At 35.5% G+C, this 25,000-nt stretch overlaps 1 protein-coding gene across 6 annotated transcripts in view; it reads right to left on the reverse strand.

The window, feature by feature from the left end:
- Window positions 1-25,000, reverse strand: part of CNTN5 (contactin 5) — a 610,938-nt gene that overhangs the window by 555,375 nt on the left and 30,563 nt on the right. Inside the window, exon 2 of one of the 6 annotated variants that reach the window (XM_058044088.1) lies at window positions 10,692-10,792. The exons of the other annotated variants lie outside the window; for them this stretch is intronic. The gene's annotated coding sequence lies outside the window, so the exon portion shown is untranslated. The remainder of the gene's footprint in view (window positions 1-10,691; window positions 10,793-25,000) is intronic. 6 annotated transcript variants of the gene reach the window in all.

Consider the following 25,000-nt stretch of genomic DNA (forward strand, 5'->3'; position numbering starts at 1 on the left):
GTAGAAACCCAGTCACAGGTGCTCTGAGGACTAGGAGAGCCACAGCTGTTAGTCTGTCAGGGGCAAGGTCTGTTAATGAAACTGAATTGCTTGCTTATGGCAAATAAGCCTTGCATGTGAATAAACTGACTGTGGTACAACAGTGGCTGAAAACCAACAATATGACAGAAAAAATGTTGGATATAAAACACTGACCTGGGGGACTCAGATGTAGAGTTATGCCTAATTAACGTGAGTAGAGTCAAACACACAATTCAAACAACAGCATCTGTTAGAAAACAAAGCCACTGAAAAAGCATTTGGTTTTACGCTGAGTTTTAGGAATCATTCACTTCAGGCAGGTTAACTGTGTTTGTTGTGTAACTCCCAGGCATTTTTCCATGCTTTGATAATAGCAAGGCATCTATGGGGCACTTAAATAGAGAATGCCTTGAAACAAAGGCATTTAAGTCCTTCCTGGAGAGCCAGCTGTGGTTATTCCTGAGGTTTTATCACAGAAGCTGAGATCAGAATAGGAAAAACTCATATTCCCCCTGAATCCTGCTGCTTCTTTTTTTTTTTTGCTAAGAGTTCTTTCATCTAAAATGGGAAAAGAACTGCAGTATCACAGTACATCTAACTGAGAGAATTATAAAGTTCAACTCATGCTTTGAAACTCCCACATTGGTGGTAGGAAATTCACTGCTCAGATTTTCATTCTCCTTTCTTTTACAATATTTTTTTCCTTTCTCACAGGTACATTGATGCCAACTCCTGCAAGTCAGATATCAGTCTCATAGCATGTAAGTTACTGACTCCCTGAGGCACAGTGGAGTCTCCCCTTTGGCTTCAGTGAGCTTCCAAACAAGTAAGAAACTTCCTCTTTGTGCCAGTTTCCTCTATTGAGGAATTAAAAAACAACACAGGAGAGAGAGGGAAGAGGCAGGGAACATGTGATGCTTTCCATCTTTTCCATCTGCACTCTTCTCACTACATTATTTATACTAATCTGAAAAATTTAAATAAGTAATATTCTCCCCTTTTATTTCTCTGTGATTGATGCTCAAGAACACTGCAGAAGCATATTTAATAACACTGAGTTATTAGATTTGGTTATACAAATCTGAATGATTGTATGTACTTAGATCCTAATTAACTCTTCATCCCTGGTTATGTAACTAGAAAGTGCCAGAAGACTACACTTGCTGTGTTACAGGAAAACCCAGTAAAAATATTGTGCAACTCATAGAGCAAATAATTTTTAGTCTCAATCATTAGTCTGAATAGAAGAATATCTTCAAACAAAACAAAACAGAAAAGCAGGGAAAGCTCATTAAACCTTCCTAGGACACTGATGTGTTATTTGCATGTAAAACAGTGTGATTTTGTAGCAATTTTTTTTTTCAAAAACATTAAGAGAGTACAACTTTTTCCTTCTTGTTTTTATTAAATAAGGTACTTTTTTTCTTTCCTCTCTGTTAGTCACAGAATTGGTCACAGATCTCCAACACAGATGTTCAATATTATATGCAAAATAATATAAAGACACTCAAAAATAAAATCTTAAAAGCAGAATTGTTTGGAACTATCATGTACTGAACAAAGGAGAATGAAGGACTGATATATTTATGAGTTTTTTCTTTATGATTTTTTTGTCCTGTCTTTTTTAAATGCAGTTTGAGGTCTTGGTCACTTTTCTTTAACCTCTTTTTACAAAACTCCAAAGTAATTTTGATTGCTGAATGTGATTATTCTCATCTGTCATTATTAAAGCAGTGTTTCACACTGTATTTTTCTCAGAAGTCTTTCCTCTCTTCTAGTTTAAGAAGACATCTGGAGCAAAAGTTTGAATATATTTGTATCATCCGCTTAATAAATATCCTAAGTCCCAGAGTTATAGGACCTGCAGAAAATCTAGACTCTAGTGATGTCATTTGCTTGCCAAAGTGTTGGCAGCACTTGGGCACACAAGCCACAACCACCAGACTGCACACAGTTAAAGGTATAAGCAGCGGTGGGAGAAGCTTCTACATGCAAGAAACACAGAGTCTGTGGAATTTATGATTCACTTATTCAGCATTACTTCAATAATTAACTCAGTTAACTAAAATATCACCAAATATCACAAGCTCGTTGGAGAAAATAGAAACCATGTTCCTTACACAGCAATTAACCCATGGAATTATTTCTTTCAGCTATGAGATATCTTTTCTGTGCTGGAAGATCTGAAGAGTATTCAGGACAGGAGATAGCTCTGTTGACTTTTCCTCTGAATTAAAGATCCCTTGTAAGAGAGCTACAAAATCCTTGAGTGTTGTCCCTTTAGCTATAGGTTATACATGATAGGAGATTTACAGAGGGTAAAAACACCTGCTAAATCAGACTAATGTAGCAAGATTGTAAGACTCCAGATCTGAGTTAGTTTTCATCTGAGAAAAAGAGACTCCAGATCTTAAGGTTACTTTTCATCCCAGCTCTGTAAAATTCTAACGCTTTGGGTTTTTTCCTGAAATTGTAGTTCTAAATAAATTTTCTTCAAAAGAAATTTTGAAGAAAGAAACTTTTAAGCATTTCATAGTCCTCTGAATCAAAATGAAGAAATTGTCCTGCTAAGTTTCATTTAAGATCAGGTTTAATATTAAGCTATATTTTGAGTATCACACTGCTAAAAGAAATATCTCTTCTGATGTTTCCAATATCCTACTTTTCATCTTTTCTAATACATACAGAGTTTTATTTCTCATTAAATGGTATTGAAGTTGTATTTCTGTCAGCAGGAGCTCTACAACATGCTCTTGAGAGATACAGAATTTCTGCTGGCCATACGGAATAAAAGAAAACAACACAGAAATATTGGAAAACACCCCAAAACTACAAGTGATTCACAGTTTTTTATAAGGCAGAGTACTGATAAGAAAATTCCATTTTAAAATTTTTGATGTTCCAAATTAAATACTTTACGGGAGTTAAAAAATGAAATATTCTTAGGCTTAAATGACCAGCAGATCACATTTCGATTTTTCTTGGACTTTCTTCCTCATTAACAAACTGAGTTTGAAAAAACTGCAGCTTCCTTTGGGTAAACAAACAAGCAAAAAGAAAATAAAAATCTGTTTGTGCTATTCAATTCCTTGCTAGTTACCTTGGTAGCATTTTACATCCATTTTGTGTTAACTAGCACAGGCTGGTAGAGGAGTGTATGTGAGTATATAACAATCTAGCTCTATTAATAAGCACATAAATTTAAGTAGGAATGCCAAGGAGCAATCTTCATTTCTTCAACAGGCTATTATATAGTGGAAATGTGTTTTCTAGCTGTTGTGCCTGTCTAGACTGCTATCAGCAGCTTGTATTTGTTATGAAAGCCTGCAGCTGGTCCATGCAAAGTTTGCTGTTTTGCAGCCCATCTGCTCAGAAGAGATCTGTAACACTGCCCAATTTGGAGTAACACTCCCTTATCATTGCTGTTGTAGTTCCTGAATAGAAATCTGAAATAATGATGATTGCTTTCTACTTTAGATCCCAGTATATTTTCTCCTGTCCAAGCAAATGGCTATCTGGCAGGTGAAAATGGAGGCCACTGAGAATCAAGCATAGCAGGCTGGGGAGTTGTATCCTTTTCTTTTGGCGGCTTGTTTGATCCCTGTAGTCTCACCAAAACTGTGATGCTGAATGTTCTTGGGAGATGAGAAGGTGGCAATGAAGATAAATCCAGTGTGAACAAATGGATGAGTTAAACTCAGGAGACAAAAATAGAAGTCTTTGCTTGGAACTACACACACTATACACAGCTAACATGCTTCTTCCTGAGCAAGACCTGAACTTGATCTTTAGGCAAAATTACAGTAAGCAAGCTCAGCACACTTTCTAGCAGTAGTCATTAGCTGTCTCATTAGTAAACGTTCAAGAAAACCCACATTCACGCTGTCCTTAATTTAAACTGACAGTAGAATTATTTTCAATTTTCTACCCACTATTTGATATTGTGAAAGGAAAAGTTTGACTTTGGCTCATTTTAAGTCTTTTCTGATATAAAAATACTGCCCCTTTCTGAGTTACCCAAATAAGAAAACTGGTTTATCTTGTTATAGATTTAGCTTGATGTTTTGGGATCTGAACTTACCCTTATTGATGTCAATCACTACTGATTTAAAAATGCAGCATGAATGATCATTGAATTTATAAAATTCTTGTTAGTAATGAAAAAGCTCTTCTTTTTCAGGTGCAGGTTCAGTAATGTGGCTCTGCAGTGGACCACCTGCTCTTACTCAAAGTCTTGCAGTGCTGATAGAGCCAGCAAAGATGGATCAGGAGGAATGGGCAGTGCCCCTTGGCAGAGTGTGGCACAGATGATTATTGGCTGCTTTGTATGCCACTGTGGCTTTCTCCTTGGTTTTCTCTCTTGCATGCTTAGCTGTGACTGCAAGCACCTGCTTCTGATTTCTTGTTCCTGTTATAATTTGATTTCTGCGATAAACCTCTCTTGCTTCTGATCACATTTCTACACAAATTCTTATCCTGGGAAAACTCTTGAACTTCTCTGTCCCATGACTGTGAATCCCTATCTCCAATTCTGCTTTTAGCCTTATAACCATCAGGACTAGTCATACAGGTTTCTAGCATGATGAACCTGATATAAACAGGTTGTGGTGTACAATTTAAAACCAGGAGAAGAAACCAGATCAACAACAGCAACAACAAAAAAAGAAAACACAAAAAACCAACAAACAAACAAACAAAAAACCAAAAAAACAAAGGAAAAAACCCAAGATATTTGAATTCCAGAAATATACTGTATACTAGCAATTGAATTATTTCATACTTGTAAACTCAGAATTCCTGAAATTTTAAATTGGAAAAAAAGCCCTTATGAACTATTACTATGTAGTGGTTGATACAGAACTTAAAGTAAGGTATCATTAGACCCTTTCTAAGATCAATCCAGTTTCCATGGCAAATATGTGTATTATTTTCTTAAGGATTGTATTTATAGAACAGATGGTCTATCTACATAGCATAGAATCTGACCTGGGTAAACTCTGCTCTCACATATGGTTTTTCTGGGGCCTTGTTGATGTAACCATCAGGGCTTTCTGCATGTGTATGTTTTCAAAGTGTCTGAGAAACAGCAAAAGATGAATTGTGACCCACAAAATTATTTCTTCCATAGCATGAAGCTAAATATGTATTTCATGCCCTAGAGCAAGATAGGAGGTTATGCAAAAATATATGAAAACATGTGTGCAGTGTGAGTAGCATTTAACTGTGTTGGAAGATCAATGCATCAAGCATGTCTAAGAGCAGAAACATATGGAATAGTTCCTTAGAAAAGAAAAAAGCTGTAGTCATCAAACCTTAGTAAAAACAGAACAGGGAACACAGCTGGCCTTCTTTCTGCTGCTTTGATTTACATTCATTGAAGGAAATAAAAGGGGGGAAAAAGACACACCCTCCTCTCTTCTAATAGAAGAACTTATGTTTTTTCTGCCTTTTGCTACTCTGTAGAAAAGGAATAAAGGAAGGGAAGGCATCTCAAAGACTTTCCTGTAATTTACATGCCCTACACAGGCAGTATCTGACCTTTAATATGGCTAGATGTGCATTGATTACGACTGAATCTCATTAAGACACAATCTACTGAGGGTGGTGCAAGAGAAAATATAATATTGATTAAAAAATAAAATAATCCTCCTCTCTCTCTCACCTTCCTGGCTGCCTTAGTTCATAATTAGCCTTCTCATCTAGCTATCCTCCTACACGTTATGTAGCTGTCAGTCTGACAGGAAGCCAGATCATAAGAATGTAATTAGAAATTTCAAATTAGCAGTCAAGCACAGACATGGGATGGATGAACCTGCATCATGCCCAGTATGTCATTTGACTGAAGTGTGATTGCAGTAATGTATTAAAGATTTTTATTTCAACATAAAAATATGAATGCATTTTTGCTTATGCTACAGTTTAGGAATTGCATCACATTTTTCTTACACAGGTTGACCATGAGAATCAGCTGATATGCATCATTTAAGGTCATTTTTGCCCTAAAATGTAAGACTGAAAGGATTATTTCTTTTTGCTGTAGGGACACTTAACAGAGAAAGCATTAAAAGGAGAACTTGGCCAAAACTCTCTCTGTGTAAGAACTGTAGAAAGGAATTGAATCAGAAAGAACAGAATTTACCTTTCCCTTCCTTTTCATGATCTTTTAGAAATGTACAGTACCATGATAAAGGTTCAGAAGAAATGAGACAATACCAGGCTATTCCCAAGCTAAATCCAGGCTTTCTAAAAAGTGACTGCAGCACTGACAGTGTTTAAATGAGTTTAGATTAGCTTTGCTCAAGTTTTATTTGAGACTAGCAGCATCTGTTTTGGGATTTACAAGATTTTCAAGTTCTAATATAATGATTATCATTGTGTTTATTCTGGTCCTAACTTAATTGTTGGCAATTTTTTTGGGGAGGGTTCTTCATGGAAAATACCCCAAAAAACAAACAAGCAGCAGATTTGTGTATCAGCAAGGTAATTTTCTTTCTGGTAGAAGAATTAATTTGAGCTGACCTATTAAAAACAATGCTGGTTTACTGTTTGGACTCTTCGTAATGATCGGTCACTGAGAAACGAGCCCAGAAAGCCACAGTAAGCAACTTCAGCTGGCGTGTACCACCACTGAGTCACTGAAGTGATGCTCTTCTGCTCTCTGCCAAGGTCTGGCTAAAGCTCAATATTCAATAAGTTTTATTTCTATTGACCATTTAAGAGATTGCTGTGTTTCTGTGTTCATAACCCAGAGTTTCCAAGGAGTTGTTCAGTGTTATGTGGTCTTCCTAAAAGGTTTCAATCAAAGCCAGCAGCTCACCTTGGTTCTGTCAGTAACAGAGAAACAGCAATCCACCTCTGAGGAAAAGGTACTGGAGAAAAATCAGAAACTAAACTGATAGAATCTGGGAGAGGAAATATGAGTTTCAGAGCTTCCACTGTGGGTTACACATTGCCCTGTGAAAAAAGAAGAAAAACCTCTTCACAAAGAACTTTGAGAAATGTAGTTTTTTCTCCCCATCCTCAGTTCTTATACTGTGGGGACTTCTGAAACCAGGAAAATGTAAACCCAAATAAAATTTTAGTAAAGAAAAGAAATCATGGAAAAGCAAGATCTTACTGTTACTTGATCAATAAAGTGTGATACACGGATTGAGAAGCAGTAGTAAATTTAAAGGTCTTTAGAGGAACACAAGGAATGTATTACTTGGAGTTTCATTTTACCTGGTCTGGTAATAAAACACACTGTTCTACCCATATCTAACTGAAATTCTGTTCAGATATTTGCAGTCATTACTCTGTTTTAAGCTTGTTTTCAAGAATACTTGAACTGATGTATGGCATTCTTTTAATTTAAATCAAAGAGGGCATTTTCTCTTTTACATTTTCCCCCATCACCACAAGGGTTCAGGAGTTCTATTGTCCTCTGTGTGGCATTTTAAGAGAAGAGCCTTGCCCCTAGGGTTTCTACTCCTACCTTGTACTGCAGACCATTTATTCAGACCCAGGCATTTAGAAGAGATAGTAGCTCTGGATTTGAGGGTGCTACTTCCAGACCTTTTCTCTTCCTTTAGTCAAAATTGCTGTGTCTTTCTTAAAATTGTGGTAAAGAGAGACATCAGCTAGGATCTCCTTTGAGAAGTAGATAAAATCCACTGGTAAATTCACACGAAAAAGTTCCTATGGACCATTCTATGCTCCAATCAAGAATGTTGTTAGCATGACATTAGAATAGCATTTTAAATTTTGAGGTTAGTGCATAACTTTCTTTATAGAAATTAGCAAAGAATAAAAAAACCTTATAGTTTCTTTTCCTTCTACTCTCACTTAGATCCAGAAAAACTGGAACACCAACTTTGGCAGGTATGAACAGAGTATAGTACACAGCATTGCAAATACTTTCTGGGAAAGTCCAATAGAAAAATATGCACTGGTAAGATCTGAGAACAGAAAAATATATTCTTAGTGCTGAAGAGTTAATTAATAAAATGATTATTTGGTTTCTGTGCAAAAGGTGACACAAATAACAAAAAAAAATATGAAAAAGTCAACTTCTGTATGTTGTAGTTTAATGTTGAGAATGAGAGTTAAAAAAGTAGAAATATCACTTCTCCCAAAGAGAATAAGCATTAAATTTAGTAAGCAGAAACATTACCCTAAGGAGAGATTGAAATTCCAAAATGAGTTATATATCAAACACAAACTAATGCCTTATGCTAGATTTTTTTAAGCAGAAGCAGAAAAAAAAAAAAGAACCCCAACATCAAAGAAAGGAGAAAAATGCTGATCTTAACACCCAAGTTTAATTATTTTTGAATTCTATATTCACAGTTTGCAGGACATTTGCCAAAACAGGAAACTCTTCTCTCTTTTCTTAATCTTGTTTTTGTTTGTTTGTTTCTTTTTATGAGGTTTTTAAAAGTGTTACACAGAGTTCCTATTTATTGTATGCAGTAATTTAAAAACAACATGTTTCCATATTCAGAAATGCTGATAGGCTTAAACCTTTTTACAAAAAAGGGTAAGATAGACAATATGAGATTTTGGTAGTTCAATTATTTCAAGAAAGTGTGTGCTAGTCAAATAATTTGATCTCTGGTTCAGTCTACTATTCTAAATATAGACTATATATACTTATCCATAGATATATAGGAATGAAAATGCGAATTTGGTATTTCTGGCACTAGCTAGGGTTTACACAGGATACCTCCTCACAGACTTAATTACCATCTCTAGTAATTTGTCAGCTTTTCAAACCTTTTAATTTAAAATTGTTTAGGTGCCAGCATCCTAGCTGGCTGATGTAGATTTACCGCTGTCTGAAACGTCAATAGTAGCAGCTCCTATTTTTGCAGATCTGATATCCTGCATCTCTGTAGCTCCCTGGACACACACTCTTTTTCTGACCAGCAGCATTTTCTGACTGCATTTCAGTATTTTCACCTTTGACCCTTCACCTTATTATCTGGAGTACCAACAACCAGAGAACACAGTGAACAGAGATGGCAAGGTGGGACCAGAAGAGAAGGTCTGATGCCCAGAGATTTTGTGTGGCACTGCCACAGCTGGTGAGACACTGTCATATTTCCTGGAAAAATCCCCTTGCCCAGGATTCTTCTCCTGGGCAGCTGAGAAGCCTCAGAGAAAAAGAAAACAATATTATCTCACTTGCTTCTCTTGTGTTTTGCTGCTTTGGAATGTGGTTTGGACATTGTTTACCAACAGGTGATTGTTCATTGGTTTCGTGTCAATTGTTTTTACTTATTGGCTAATTACAGCCCAGCTGTGTTGAGGCTCTGGAGAGAGTCACGAGTTTTTCATTAGTGTCTTTTAGCCTTCTATATTCTTTCTGTATTCTTTAGCATAGTTTAGTATAGCATTCTTGAATATAATATACATCATAAGATAATAAATTAGCCTTCTAAGAAGTCAGATTCATCATTCCTCCCTTCAACGGAAGTCTCAGAAAATACCACACCAGTGTTGGACACTGCAGGGACAAATTTGCAGGGCCAGTTTGAATGAGAGCTCCTGACACATCCTCCCAGTCTCCAATGCCTGGCGCCACTCCCTGAGGCTGGGACATAAGCCACTTTCCCTGTGGGAGAGACACCAAGTCACCAGCTGAAAGGTGCATAGGAGGAGGTGAGCAAACTGTCCACCATCAAGAAGGGATGGACAGGGGATTGAGGGATCCTTTGGCAGAACCTGAACCCCATACTGTGTGTAAGGAGCAACAGGTAGAAGCCGGTCCTGAGCAAGTAGAGGATGCAGGATGCCAGGAAGCAGAAAGCCAGAAGCTTGAAACTTTGGTGACAAAAGGAAAAGCTCTTTCCCCACTTTGCAGCTGTGCATGGACAGAGTAGATGCAAAGTGCTGACAAAAGAAAAGGAGGAACAAGTTTTTTTCACAGCACAGTAGGGAGATGTCTGAGCTTTGATCTGGATTTGGATCACATATTTTGAAAAAAGCTCTTCCAACATGAAGTGTTCTAATTGTTCTATTGATTCTAATCAATGATTCTATGACACCAGTATCTTTGAAATTTTTGAACTGCAGTCACAGATCAATATCCAGAACAATTTGAAGGAAGTGTATCCTACAAGCTGGATTTGACTGACTGCAGCAGCGTCAACATTCCTGGAAAATCTGGACTTGGTGTTTCTATACTGCACTGCCCACTTTTATTCCAGAAATTATCACGACTTCATCCACAGAGCTAAGCATTCCAATCTCATTTGCTGATGTTTCAGGACACGTCACCACACCAACAACTATATTATATCCTGCTCCCATTTTATGTTTAAGAACTATAAGCCTTTCTGTCATTATAATACTGTGAGGGTGGAGCAATAAACATGCTGTTTCTAGTTTTTATTATCAATGCTTCTTTTTTATAGAACAAGTAATTCTTTTCAAACAGTGCTCTGAATCTTCTTTCATTATGTGCCTTAAAACCAGTTATAATTATTGGAATTATCTGTACATCTTAAGCATCTTGGCCTCCACCATTGATGTTCATTCAGATTCCATGAGGGATCAGGAAGGAACAATTCACCTTTTCTTTCACCTGTGGAATAGTCTAATTTTGGAATATGTTAAAGTAATCTGAGTACATTAAATAGTAACCATGTCCCCATAATTAAAAATGAGCTTTTTGCTTATTGCCATACCCGTGATTCTTTGAGAATTCCTCCACAGGAGGTATAGTAGCTTCTGTCTTTTCCCATCTGAAGTTGTACATCACATATCCCCAGAGAACTTCTTTGTGTTACTAGAAAATGAGAAGGAAAATAAAGACATCTGGTTTATAGGATCTGGGGTTTGCCAGTTGGCCTATGAATCATCTGTTTTGGGAATGATATCAATCCATCTTTTTTGATACTCTAATAGTTTATGCCTGTTCAAATAAAGTCTTTAGAGAATTTAATCCTCATTTAATATGACAAGAATTCAGAATATACATGAAAACAATCAACTGCTTTAAGGAACTAAAACTTCTATTTTGATTTCATTATTCCTATTTAGTTTATTTATCTATTTGCTATTATGTAAATATTTTGTAACTACTAAAATATGCATCCAGAATACTTTTTTTTAAGGAAAATTTGCGTACAAATTAGCAAAAGATGGAAATGAACAAGAATGTTGCAATAAGTGAAATTTTTTTTTTAATTTTTTAACTTTCTGTTAAAGTCATACATTTGCACAAAACATTTTTATTTCTCATAAGCTGTATTTTAAAACAGAATACTATTCAACTTCAGAATTTCAATTAACTGAAGTAGTAAATTTTTTAAGGTTTAAACATTTTAGTTAACTTTTTACTAAAAATCAAAATATTTGCGGATCATTTTTTGCCTGAAATAGACACTTCACGTACTTTCAATAAACACATATCCCTGCTACTGAAATCGGACCATTTGTATGGTAAACAACATATTTCCAAGGAAATGAACAGATTTTTTATTTAAAGCAGCATATTTTTGGTAATTCCAATAGCTTTTATCCAGTCTCAATTATTTTTCAAAACCAATGCATTCCAATTTATATCAGGATTCTTTTTATCACGTTATTAATTTTTCAGTCTAATATATTCAACTAAACCAGTAGATATCGTGTGTAGAAATAAATAATTTCACATCAAAACCACTGAAAGTTAAATTTACTGAGTTCCTTTTAGAAAAATCCTTAGGTTAAAAAAGTCAGATGAAGTTTTATCTGTCTTAGAGTTACATTATTTTCAGAAGACCTTAAGTCATTTAAATGAACCCATATTTACTACTTGTAATAGTCATATTTATAATGCTTAAAAACATACACTGAAGAGTGGAATGGGAAAGAACTATCCTATTTAATAATAAAAAAAACCAAAAAACCCAAAAGAATGAAAGATTATTTAGTATTTTTTCCCTTTTAATTGTAGAATTATTAGATATCTTGAAATTAGCCATTAAAATTAGCAGGTAACAAGCATCATTCAGCTTGCACTGAGGGAGAGGCAGCAGTTTTCCAAGCAGCTACTTGGTTACTGCCAGCAGTAGTCTAATCACAGACTAATGGTACAAGATAATTCAGATCCAAAGGGTCTTCTGAAGGTCTCCAGCCTGGATGGAGTCTGACTTCTTGCTCAGTACAGGGTCTCCCATGAGATCTGGTGAGATTTCTCTGGGCTTTGTTTTGAAACACCTGCAAGAACAAAGACACCAATACCTGACTGGCCGACCTGTGCTACTGCTCAGCTTCCCTCATGGGGAAAATGTTCTCCTTACAGGCTCAGAGTGCCTCTCACATGTCTGTTTATGTCCATTGTCCTGGCCTGAACAGCTGAGAAGAGCTCAGCTTCATCTCCTCGATGATCAGTGATGTTTGTTTAGGAACTATTATGTCTATCCTGAGGCACCACTGTTCCAGACTGAAAAATCCCGTTTCCTCCAAGCCTCTCCTCACAGGGCAAGTGCTCCAAACCTCTAATTTTGGCTTGATTCTCTGCTCTCACTCTCCTAACTAAGCCTGCAAGAAGCTCACCCACTTTCCATATTGCACAGATTCATATGCAAAGCTGGAACACTGAATATATGTGGCTTCTACAAGCAATAGCTTTAAATCAGCCAAAATTATATAAAGAACTCTCTGGGCAAGAGATGAGGAAGGTTTAGAAAAAAAGAAAACAACTTTATTTAATGCCTGGAAGATTTAGATAAATAAAAGGAGTGCTTATGCACTACTCATTCAGCTAATTTACTCAGGTTTTCTGATTGACATACAGATTGGTGTTTGACCACACAAAGATAATTCATTGTTAACATATTTTTTAATCTCTGTTCTTGTTTTTACATTGCTGAAATATTTGTCTTTCCTCAGCTTTAATATGATCATCTGTTCTTCTTTCCTCTCTCTGACCTCCTCCTCCATTGTTTTTAATGTGTTCCCCCATTTTGCTTTGCACATTTTACAACAGGATCCTACTGTTTTCCTTTCCTGCTGAAAATCCCATATCTGCTCTGACAATGTTTCTTAGTCTTCAGATTTTTGACATTTCTGCTCCACCCAGTCTCACATTTTTTTCTCTGCAGCACCTCTTTTGTAGCTATATTTGTCACAGCTGGTATAAAATTTTGCTTTTATTTTTTCCAGTGACATTTTTCATATGTGTTTATTTTGTTCTGTTGTATTTAGCTGAAGACGAGGAAGGTAATATAAAATCAATCTCTACTCCTTTGCACACCTTTGTAAGATTATTACTAGCATCACTATTGCTAAACTAAGGAACTGCCATTGTGTGATTTCCTCTATGTGCTTTAAATTTTATAGATGTATATTTTGCATTCAATAAGATGCATATTTTGCATTCAAGTATTGCAATCTTCCTATGACTTTGATGTTTTTACCCTCAAAAATATCTGTCCTTACTCCTTATAATTTATAATTTTCTTATTTTTTCCTGTAAACAGTTGAAGTAGTAGACTGCTGTAGGCTCCTTATGTACTCTATTCTAATTCTGATTCTAATTCTAATTAATCCTAATTCTGATTCTGATTCTAATTCTATTCACACCTTTTAGCTACCTTCTTCAAACTGTGAAAATAAAAATATATTCATATTTCTAATCAGTTATCTGCTGATCATAGCTGTCTTTCCAAGCTATCCTTGTGTTGTTCTCTTGCATCTCTGGATTTTAAATTTATATGTCAATAGTAGTATGTCAATGTAATTGCATTCCTGAAACACATTACATACCTACTTTATATATGAAAACAGAACTAAACTGAAAATTAGTGGAGATATTAAAGTGAGATTTACTTTACAGGGATATCTCAAGGTGGAAGAGATTATACAATCACTTAATATTTGCAGATATATAAATTATTTTCACATTAGTCTGCTTTTCTTAACCAATTCACCAAGTGATGACTCAAATATAACTTTCCATGTTTTTCTGACATTTCCCTTTATAGATATTATAATTACAGTGATGATGAACAGTATTTTAAACATCTTTGGCTACAGTGAAGACATTATCCTTGTCAATTATCATCTATGTCTTGATTCTGCAAACACTTCAGCATGACAGTAGCTTACCCTGAGTAGTCCGATTTTTGTGCACACGAGTTGTTAATGTGAGATTTCCAGTTTTCAGAGCCAAAAAGCAATTTTACCACCACCTGACCTCTTGCTTTATACAGGCTGAGGACTTTATCTTGTCCAAAGACATTTGCATCAAGCAGATGCTTTTGCTACAGGTGAGGAGGCTTAGAATGGTAGTTACACACGCCTGCCCTGCATTTGTTACAAAGTAAAATTCTCCAGAACAGCTGTAGTGAGGACACTAGTTAGTTACCACAGTCAGTTTTTTACTCATAGCAATAACTGCTACTACAGAAATATGCTCCTTGCTTCTGAAGACAGTCCTGAACTCCTTATGTGAGGCAGATTCTGAGACAACACAGTACACAGAAGAAAAAGAAAAATGTTTTATTTTACTTTTATCAGATAAGTTTCAGTTTCCAGCCATTAGTTTCTGTTAGTTTGTTTGATTTTGTTGGTTGAGGGTTATTTTTGGTAGGTAGCAAGTCTTTCTCTTCTAGCACCATTTTGTGACATTTAGTATAACCAGATTCATTTAAAAGGGAATTAAAATCTTCAGTGCATTTCTTACTGTCATTCCTACTTTAAAAATATTTTTAATTTAGACTGATGCTGTTATTAACTGCAGAATTAATTCACTGATATTACGGAATGGCCTTTCCTTATATACCGGAGATCAAGAGTGAATCTTGGAATTATTTTCAGATATGGAAAAAGGCAGAAATTGAGAGCAGATTTTCTGGAGTTAGAAGTTCAGTGAATTCAGGGAACCACTATGATATTTTATTTTAATTCCAGTTCTTTAACATAATCACAAAAAAGCCACCTTATATTTTCAGGACAACAGAAAAGCAACTAGTTTATGATCAACTTTTTCCAAGTTTAATTAACCTGAGAAATAAAACTAAAATGTAACACATATTGAATTCCTTTCACCATGATTTTTACTGCTAAAGGTCATAGATAGAAGTTTGTCTCCTTTCAGAAATAGCTTCATTTCTTTTTAAATAAAACTATTTTATTAAACAACTGTAACCCAAGAAATATATCAGTTAATCAGATGTGAATATATTGTCAACATCCATCAGAGACAGATTAGTTATCTGTAACAAAATTTACAAAAGCCCAAGATTTCTAATCCATCACAATTGCTAAAAGCTTTTTAACTCGTGAAAATGTAGGGTTGTAAGATCTGTGCTCATAGGGGCGCCAAACGCAGGTAATTCTGTCTGAATATTTTACAGGTGCTAATCTGTGGTTGTAAGACATATGTCAAAAGGACTGGCATGTAAAAAATGGCATTGTTTCACCTGCATTTCCTTGTTGAAAATTCATAATAAATGTCAGTAGTGCTACAGCCTACAGTCACACAGCTTTAATATTCCAGATCATGACCATGAAGACATACTCATGAGTAAAAAAGAAAGGAAGAAAAAATAGAAAGTCTCATTTAAAATTTCTTCAGTGCAGGTTAGAATTTTAGAAATTAAAACCTGTCTTCTGTAAAATGCCATTAAAGAGTACAGATACAGAGTTTAATACGGAAAGAGAAAAATACAATAAACTGTGACTTCGCCAGAATAAGAAGGAACAATTTAATAACAAGGCTTTTATCACACTTGCTCAGAGTTTTTCTCCCTTTTTTGTTTTCAGTTCCATTCATGAAAACCCATAACTGAAAATGTATAATGAAGGTTAACATTGACATAACCCATGACAGCTACATAATTTTGAATAGTGAAGGGAATTGTGTTTGCTGGGGAATGAGACAAAATTGAGAAAGTTAACAAAGTTTAATTGGAAATATTTTTACTAAAGGGCAAGGATTCTCAAATTACTTGCATCTGGTTGGAAACATCTCCTTGCCTTTGAAATGGACACCCCTGATCCAGGAGAAGTGTAATAATTGCTGGTAATCTGTAAACAGTTCCATATCCCCATCCCTGGAAGTGTTCAAGGCCCGGCCGGATGGGACTTTGGGTAATCTGGCCTAGTGGAAGGTTCACCGCCCATGGCAGTGGGGTTGAAGCTAGATGATCGTCAAGATCTCTTCCAAATCAAACTATTTTATGATTCTATGATTCTTTTAGAGTATATCTGGAATTTTTACCTCTTCTATATTTCCTGATTCCCCTTCTCTTTTGAGGAGAGTTTTCTAAGAGAATTAAAGTTGCACCAAACTGTTTGGCTTTTCCTAAAAAAATAAATTTTATTTTTTAGGTTGGTTTTATTTTGACAACCTAGAAGAAAATATGGTCAGATTATTTCAATTTACAGTCGTGTTCTGATTTTTCTTTGATTCCAAATCTAAATGAAATATTCAAATATTTTTCTTCTCAGTGCAGCATAAAAACCCACAAGTGATCATGTACTCCAAGCCCCTAATATATTCAAGTGATCCTGGCTATGACAGATCTTCTTAGGGAAGATTCTTCTTATCATATGGAGTCAACAGACTTATTAATTACTTCATTTATTTATTACTTTATTTATTTATTTATTTATTACTTATCCAGAAACTGATAATAATGTGTGACAGTTATGATCTTGAAACATATGTATATATATATATATATATATCTAAATGGAAGTTAAAATAGATGACCTCCTGAGGCCCTATCCTACCTTCCTATGAGCTTAAAGTTTTTATTTTTTTAATATAAGAACATGCAGGGATACTATGTCACATTGCAAACATTTGCTTCCACTGAACACTTTTTTTACTTATTTCTGGAAATGCCCAGTATCTTATGGGACTGTACCTTTCTATCTCAAAATAATACCAATAAAACTCCTTCAAAATACATCACTTTCCTTGATGACATTTTTCTCTCATTTATTAAGGAGAAGAGCAACATGTTCTGAGATCTGTGCCATGAAAGAAGAAATTCTCTTTATTATAGCAGTACCTTTTGTTGAACTAGGATTCCCATCAGTTTACACTGGTGTGTTTGTTGTTTCACAGTTAATTCTGAAGTGTTATACTTCATACAAAACACGAAAGAGATTGAGAAAATTGTCTTCTGCAGAGGGATTGATTTTCTCTAATTTTCTTGACAGGATAGTTATTTGTTCTTCCATTCAATAGGAATACAGAAGTTTCAAGTCCATTCATTAATATTATCAAAGCACTAAAAAAGTAGGTGGCATCACACTTTTCTTATTTGTGATTCAGTCATTGGTATTTATTGTTGATGGCATAAGAATTTGGTGCTGTTTTCTATCTGTATACTGTACAGCTAAAACTCTGTTTAGTAGTGATTCTGATTTTCCTGGAACCTGGAAAATCCAATGTGTTGTCTTTGCATTTGCACACATACAACTAGTCTAACAAAGGGCAGACTGGACTGCTACTGAATCTATCAGCACTGGTGCCATGTGATACCAGAGCCAAGGTGCCATCAGAAATAGATTCTCTCCTTTCAACCCAAAAAAGAGGAGGTTGTCTATCCAATCGACATGCACTTCTTGTAGGAGTTGAGACCCTCAGAACAGGTTACTGTGTAAATCCCAATGAATGCAGGAATTTATATAAAACTACTGGACCTTATTTCTTCAGACTGGCAGCACAAAGGGAAGGTTTGGAAGTTTCAGAAACATAGTCCTCTATATATAAATAAAAAGATACAAAAAAGCTATTTACAGACATGGCACTATCAGCAAATTTTCATTAACATGCAGAACACTTCAGCATCAAATGTATCAGCATTGTTATCTAAAAGCTTGTACGATTCTCCTAGTAATGGATGACTGATAAGAACAGCTCCAGTTTCCAATTAAATCAATTACAAATCTTCTTCTAGCTTCAGTGGTATATGGATCATGTCCACAGTGCATCATGTAATGGAACATTTATTACAATTCCATACCCTTTGTTAAGTTCAAATATACGATTTACAAAAGTGCAAACTGCAGCAAAGTCTCCATCTTTGTCTCTCTAAAAATGTTAACAAATACCTTTAGGTACCCAACAGCTGCTCTAAGCTGAGTAAAATCCAGTTTCATACAATAAAAACTACTGACACTCATCTTCAGGTCTCCTGAGTATGAAACAAAAGTAAGTTTGTAAGAAAGAAAAGTAAGTAAGTAAGTAGCTCTGTAACTGCTAAGGTATCACTCAATTCTTAGTTGTAACATCTGTAAAAAAATAAAAATAAATGAATCTGCAAAATAGAGTGAAAAAAATAGCTCTCTTTTGAGAATACTGAGAAAATACTACGACAAAATAACGCAAAAGATAAATGTTTATACAGGTAAGGAAATCTATTAGAGGATAAAAGTCTTCTTGAGCTTCTAAAATGCACAGCTGGTTGCACTGCAACTGTGCATGGAGAATAGATCTTTGTCTTAGTTTACAAGATATCTGTATTACTATCAGATAGCTAAATTAGTTCTTAAAAATGAGGATGAAACTCCTCCTTTGTGTCATTTGTGAGCTAACCACCCAATACCTTGAGATTCCATAATAATGTATAAAGTTATTCCTGATGTACTCTAGAATGAAGAAATAGTCAAGGTAACGTATCTTGCAGAATTTCCATGGTTATGTTAAAAATGTAGGAGTTTTTTTGCAGGTAAATTAATTAATTCAATTCTATGTCATCAATTAGAAAAAACTTTCTCAATGTTGTTAGCTTTGCTCTCAAATACAGTTGGTTGAAAAATCCTTGGTGAAACAGCTTTGTATCAAAGTCAAATCTGTTAAAAATGAAACTGACTAACTTTGACTAGACAAAATTTTAATCTGAGGAAAGTTTAAAAGAATCATTTAAGCTTTTCAGTTTTTTTATTAAAGTACAGTAAGGACTTAGAGAGCACAGCAGCCTGTCTCAAACATTGTTTAGGCCACGGAAGGACTTTGCCATGAGATAAGTACACAATGAAGGAACAGAATGGTGTTAATTCCAGGCCCAGTAGAGCTGAGGTCTGGCACATCCTGGTAATGATCCAGACAAAAATTCCCACTGGCAAACTATGTAAGGAGGAAACTGCTCATACACATATCACAGTCAAAGAGAGATAACCCTAAATTATGGGACAGAGGGCATCTGTGGCCACCAGCCCATCGCAGAACTACATCCCCCCTGCAGTATGGCTCTGTGGGTAAGCCCCACAATGGAGATAAGATAAACCTGGCACTATTGTCTGGATGTTATCTCAGACTTAGGGGGAGGGGAACAAACCTGGGGGAGAAGAATGTATTGCTGATAATGGACACAAAGAATGTAGAATTTAAGAGTCATGAGGACAGTTAACTCAGCAACTGTGTTGAAATCAGCTTTGTTGGCTAAAATGTATAAGTAGGGAAAAATTTTGAATGACTTCAGGAGCCCCATAATCGAGAAGCCCAGGGTGAAGAAAGACAAAAAGGACACTGCTGTTTCCATAGACCGTGTGTATCTTCTGCTTTATCTTTCATTTTCTCTCCTCTATCTTTTATATTTCTTTCTCTCTCTCTCCATAAGATTCATTGCTAAATAAAATCTGTATTATTGACTTTGGCATATCATCTCATTTGCAATTTAATTCCAGCAGAAGCATTTCATTAGTCACATCTTAACAAATACAGACCAACTTTGGTAGGTTGACAAATACATTTAATTTTTATTGCTTAGTTGCATTTCAGCCTTTACAGCAATATTTGACCTTTTTTTGCAACTATATGTATACAATATTATATAGAATACAGACTACTACTATAATGTAGCCTGATACCAAACTAGAATTATTGACTTTATTGAAGTGAAAAGAAAACAAAATTCAAAAGTCTCAAGTGGAACCAAATTGCAGAGAAATCTGCTAAGAACTTCACCTTGTATGAAAACATCCCATTCTTCCATTATATAAAAATTCCAAATGCCACCAGTCTTGGTAGAGCTTTCATGAAACTCATTATGTGACTGAGTTCACAGCATGGTTTCTGTGATTCTTTTAAGTGTAAAATAATGCAAAGGATTTGACAAAATAAAACATTGTGCTATTCTTGAATTAATTTACATGATCTTAAGTCACTAATAAGTGAGATTACAAACAGTCAAGGATTAGGACCCAAAGAAAACACAATACCAATGTCTTTAAAATAACTGGTGAAGATGCTTGTTTTCAGAAATACAATAATTGAATTGTTGAGACTGGCAAAGACTTGAAATTTTTGGAGCTTTTTTTTTGGCTTTTAGTGGAAACAAATATATCAGCAAAGAAAACAGAGCTTGGCTACCAGGCAGCAGCAGTGTCACTTACTCGTATTGGTGCAGCTCTTGCACTGCCCTCTACATGACAAATCACAGCTTGAGAAAAATGTTAAGAGCTTCTAACAAACAAGGTTTCTACCTATGTAAGAAAGTTTGTATTCATGAATGCCTACCAACTGCTACACTGCCTTAAGTGTGCTACTGAAATACAAGTGTAGCTCCTCCAACAGGAACCCCTTCATATTCTCCACGCCTGCTCTGGGGTGTTACTCGAGGCAGAGAAAAGGGGAATGATGAGGAGCTTCAGTTAAAATATGCACTCTTTTTTTGAATTAAAGTGCTGCTGTAAACACGTCCTCTACTTCTGGGACAGGTACAATCCAGACAAAATTCAGCAGTGATTTGCAACAAAGTTAAGGGTATGGTCAGATCTTTTGTCTCTCAGCATACACACTAGAAGAGGACTGTGCAGAAATGGGGAGTTAAGTTCAAGTGCTACCAGAGAAAAAACCATATCAGCTTTCCTGCATATCTAATGCCCAGCTCCAAGCATATAAAAGGCTTTCTGCATTTCTCTCTGCTTGCTGAATCATTTACTGCTGAAATATGTTTCTGAGAGCTCAACAGCATTGAGCATGGTGAGATAAGGTATGACAATGACAGAATATCTATCAGCAATTGATGGAGCAGTGAACTGGCTGAATTCCAACAATTCTAGGATTTTAGGAATAGCCTTGAAGTGTATCTGTCACACCACACTGGGATGATAGCATCTGTCACACCACACTGGGATGATAGTTTCTTCTGCTGTCTAACCCAGATAGATGTGGAATAAAGAAAAGCTTTAAGTTTATTTACAGCAAGTATATAAAATATTAAAATGCTAGGTTGTGTTAAGTAAAAAATAAATTATTTTCCTCATGGCAGGTGTTTTCATGCTGCCCAACTCATTAAAACTTCAACAGTCCTGTTGTAGTGTGTTCTGTTAGTTTGTTTAATTGCTCCCCCATTTTCTGTGTTGCTCCCCCATTTTCTGTATTGGTTCTGCCCTCCCAGTTTTCCCGCCTTAGCTTTGTCAGTTATTATGTTCCCATAGCCACTCCCGCCATGGTATTGTCTGTCATTTGGTTACCTCGGTTACTCCCGCCTCAGTTTATGTCAATCCTCTCTGTTATATGATTTCCCCTCCCCTGTGTTTCCTTATATGTGAATTTGTTCTCCTCCCTGGGCCCAGATTTGATTGGCTGTGGCTCCGGGGCCCCTCCTTTACATTGTTTCTATTGGGTTTTCTCTCATGCCCGTTATCCTAAGTTCACTCCCCTACCTTCCCCTATTGGTCCTTTGTAAACCCCTCCCTGAGATCCCTCCTCCCCTTTATAACCCTGATGCGCCCTTTGTTCTTGGTCACTCTCTGGCAGACATGTTAGATGCAACGCCTGGGTGTCTGTCACTCCCTGGTTGACAATAAATCTGCCAAGTCCCCAGTGAGTGTCCAGACTCTTTACTCTTGTCGGCCAGCAGCGATTCCGTCCGCTGTGAGCACAGCCCGAAGCCTTCTCACGCCGAGGGGTGCTCACACATTTGCAGTTGGGTGTTGGCCGCCCTTCTGCCCGCCGGACACCTGACTTTAAGGCCACACCTCGCTGCACAGTCCCTAGGAAAATTTAGTGTATTTCTTTCCAATTGTATCAACAGGTATTGAAAACTTGCAGATCATTCACTGAAAACTTGTTTCAGAGGAGATGGGTAGTTAAATATAGATTTTTTTTCCTGGTCTGTAGAGAATGCATATTAGCATTTTACAATATACACATAATTTTAAGAATGTTGTACAAATATCTTTGCAAAGGCTGCACCATCTGGTAAAGTCAACCCTAATTTTCTTCACTTTATTATCAATATATATGCATAAATGCAATTTAAAAAATGTAACTATATAAATATGCATAGTTTAGAGATTGCTTAATTGCTACAAAGAAAGAAGGATTTCTAGAAAAACTTTAAGATAAATTAAAACAAATCTTTTCAGTTTATAGATATATTACCAGGGATGCTGATAAAAATTTGAATTATTCATAACTCAGAATGGTGAGAGGGCAGCTACAAATACCTGAAGGAATATCTACATAAAGCAGATAGTTTTGGGGTGTGCACACTTCAGAATGACATTACCAAGAATCTTTGTTTTGAATTGTGAATTGTCAATGATATTATATTTGGTGTAGGAGAATCTGGAAGTGTTTCTCCTGAAGAAAAAGTTTAACTCGAATAAGAGGGAAAAAGTGGTGTTTCTGTCACTTTCACAGATAAAAGTTCATGAAGACATTCATAGAAAGGAAATCTTGGGGTAAGACCTCATCGCAAGATAGACAAGATGATATAGCAAAAGGTCATATCAAAAATAATATCAATTCAATATCAATATCCAGTGATATCCTAAGTAATCCTGCTATGATCAACTATTTAAATACTTTTTCCATTTAATATTTCACTTAATCATTTGTTTTCTGAAAAACACTTATATAATGAAAAAAAGAAAGCCCACCTTTGTCCCAACACATAAATAAAATGCCTTGGAAAATTAATTTTAAAAACTAACTGTCCCAAAAGAACATTTTTTTATAATTTTATTGATAATATTTTGTTGTCTTGGTTCAGAATTTTTTTTTGTTTCAAACCTCATGTTTAATAAAACACATTCTAAAATATTAGGCTATAATATTTTCTATTAAAGTTGAATGAAAAATAGAATGTGCTGAAATTCTGATTTTTTAAAGTAACTTTTTTTTTTCTTGTATTGTGATATGGTTAATCATTTCAGGTTTGCACTCAAATAATTTCTTTAGTCCTCAATATTTTCAGAGGACAATAATTTTTTAAATCGAGTTCAATATATGTTTTAGCTTTATAGGGACCACCACCTCAAAGGATAAATTAGAGTGTGCTAAGATTAGGGAGGCAAAGCTTTTCTCCCAAGGCACTACAACATAAACTGCTCTGGTAGAAGGAGGCAAATGACAAAAAAACCTCTCTGTTGCAGATGATGATGTCATGGCAGTGGAAAAAAGTTTCAGACACCTTTTAAAGAGACAGAAGCATGGCTAGGGTTTTTAGTCTGCAGAGAGTTGTGAGTTTGCTCTCTGAGGAGGGCAGTGTTCACTCTGCATGGAAATGAGGGGATCAGTTCTAGTGGACACAATGGAAATAATTTCCTTCCCTTTCCTACCACAGTCTCCTGGTGAGGTCAAAAGGAGAACAGCTTGGTCAAAAGCTTAGCTCTGTGTCAGTTCATTCCTACACTTAGTGTGTATACTTCTACTTCCTAATAAATCAAATTTCTGTTTTAAAAGAGTATATGATAAAATGTGTCACATTACCCATTTCTTTAAACTTGTTTGTTTGTGGTAATCTCAAGATTGTCAAAATTTCTGTTGTTCTGGATAAAAATCATAGATTCTCTTCCTTGTATAGCCAACTATCTGGCTTTATTCTGGTCAATAGAGTTATTCTAATTTACAATAATGAGTATTTATATATAAAAAAATATTTTTACAGGAGCTCCACCTAAGTAAGGTGGATATTCTTCTCACCTAACTGCCCACATCTATTTCCATTAATTTATATCCTTGCAGCTAGCCCTAGGCTCCCTTTTTAAAGAAGAGAAGAAAACCAGCCCTTTCAGAACACAATCCGTCTAATTTGGGCTTCAATAATTGCCTTAAAGTGAGGCCAATGATGCTCTAGAAATTTTTGTGAGACAAATCTAGGAAAAGCACCTTAGATAGTCATCCACAGTGTACATGTCTTCTTTTGTTAGATTTCCTTCTGTTCATACATAGCTGTATAACAGAGATATTTAATATGCATGTAGCAGGGAACCTATTGGATATTTGCAAAAAGACAAAAATAAATAGCTTATCTTTCTTACAAGTGTTGGAAAAAACAGAAGTGCTATGGTGAGAAATCAATGCTATTTTCAGTAGACCAATGAGTTTTTAATCCATCTGCTTATCACTTGAGCTTTACATTTTGATCACGTGCAATAAAGGGCCAGAACTAAACAACCTTTCAGTTCAGGACTTGTCTTGCCCTCAATTTTGTATTACTTTATCATCATGGATAGCATTTGCAAGTGTAAGGCACAGGGGTTCTGTTGTACTAAATCTTTGAAAGACTGCTGCTTCCTTAGAAGGTATTGAGAAAAGAATGTATTTATTTTTTATATCACTTACTTAAAATGCAGAAGGTCACTCCCATGTCTCATTGATTATGCCAGGTGTAACCAAATCTAATATTTTTACCTTTACTATAGAAGAGTCTATGTTTTGTTCCAGTGCCTATTCCTTAAGAAAGGTCAGTTATGTGGAGAATAAAATTGATATTTATGCCTAGAGATGGTGCAGAAGTAAACAAGTAAACATACTATCCTGATTCTGACTGCAATAGATTGTGTTCAGTTATAGTTTAAACTAAATTTAGAAGTGTAAAATCTCATCTATTTGAGAAGAATGAAGGAGGGTGAAATCATGTGGCATTCCTAATAAGAAAATTTAAAATTAAAAAGGAAAAATAATCTTTCTAAAGTACATTTAAAATATCCACCCATATCTTTATTGGTCTGTATAGCCATGTTTCTGTTTGAGACTTTGTAATTCATCACGATGGATGAACAAGTCGATGTGATTCAAAGAAATCTACAAAGG

This window comes from Melospiza georgiana, chromosome 2 (genome assembly GCF_028018845.1).
Source record: "Melospiza georgiana isolate bMelGeo1 chromosome 2, bMelGeo1.pri, whole genome shotgun sequence".
Classification (NCBI taxonomy): domain Eukaryota; kingdom Metazoa; phylum Chordata; class Aves; order Passeriformes; family Passerellidae; genus Melospiza; species Melospiza georgiana.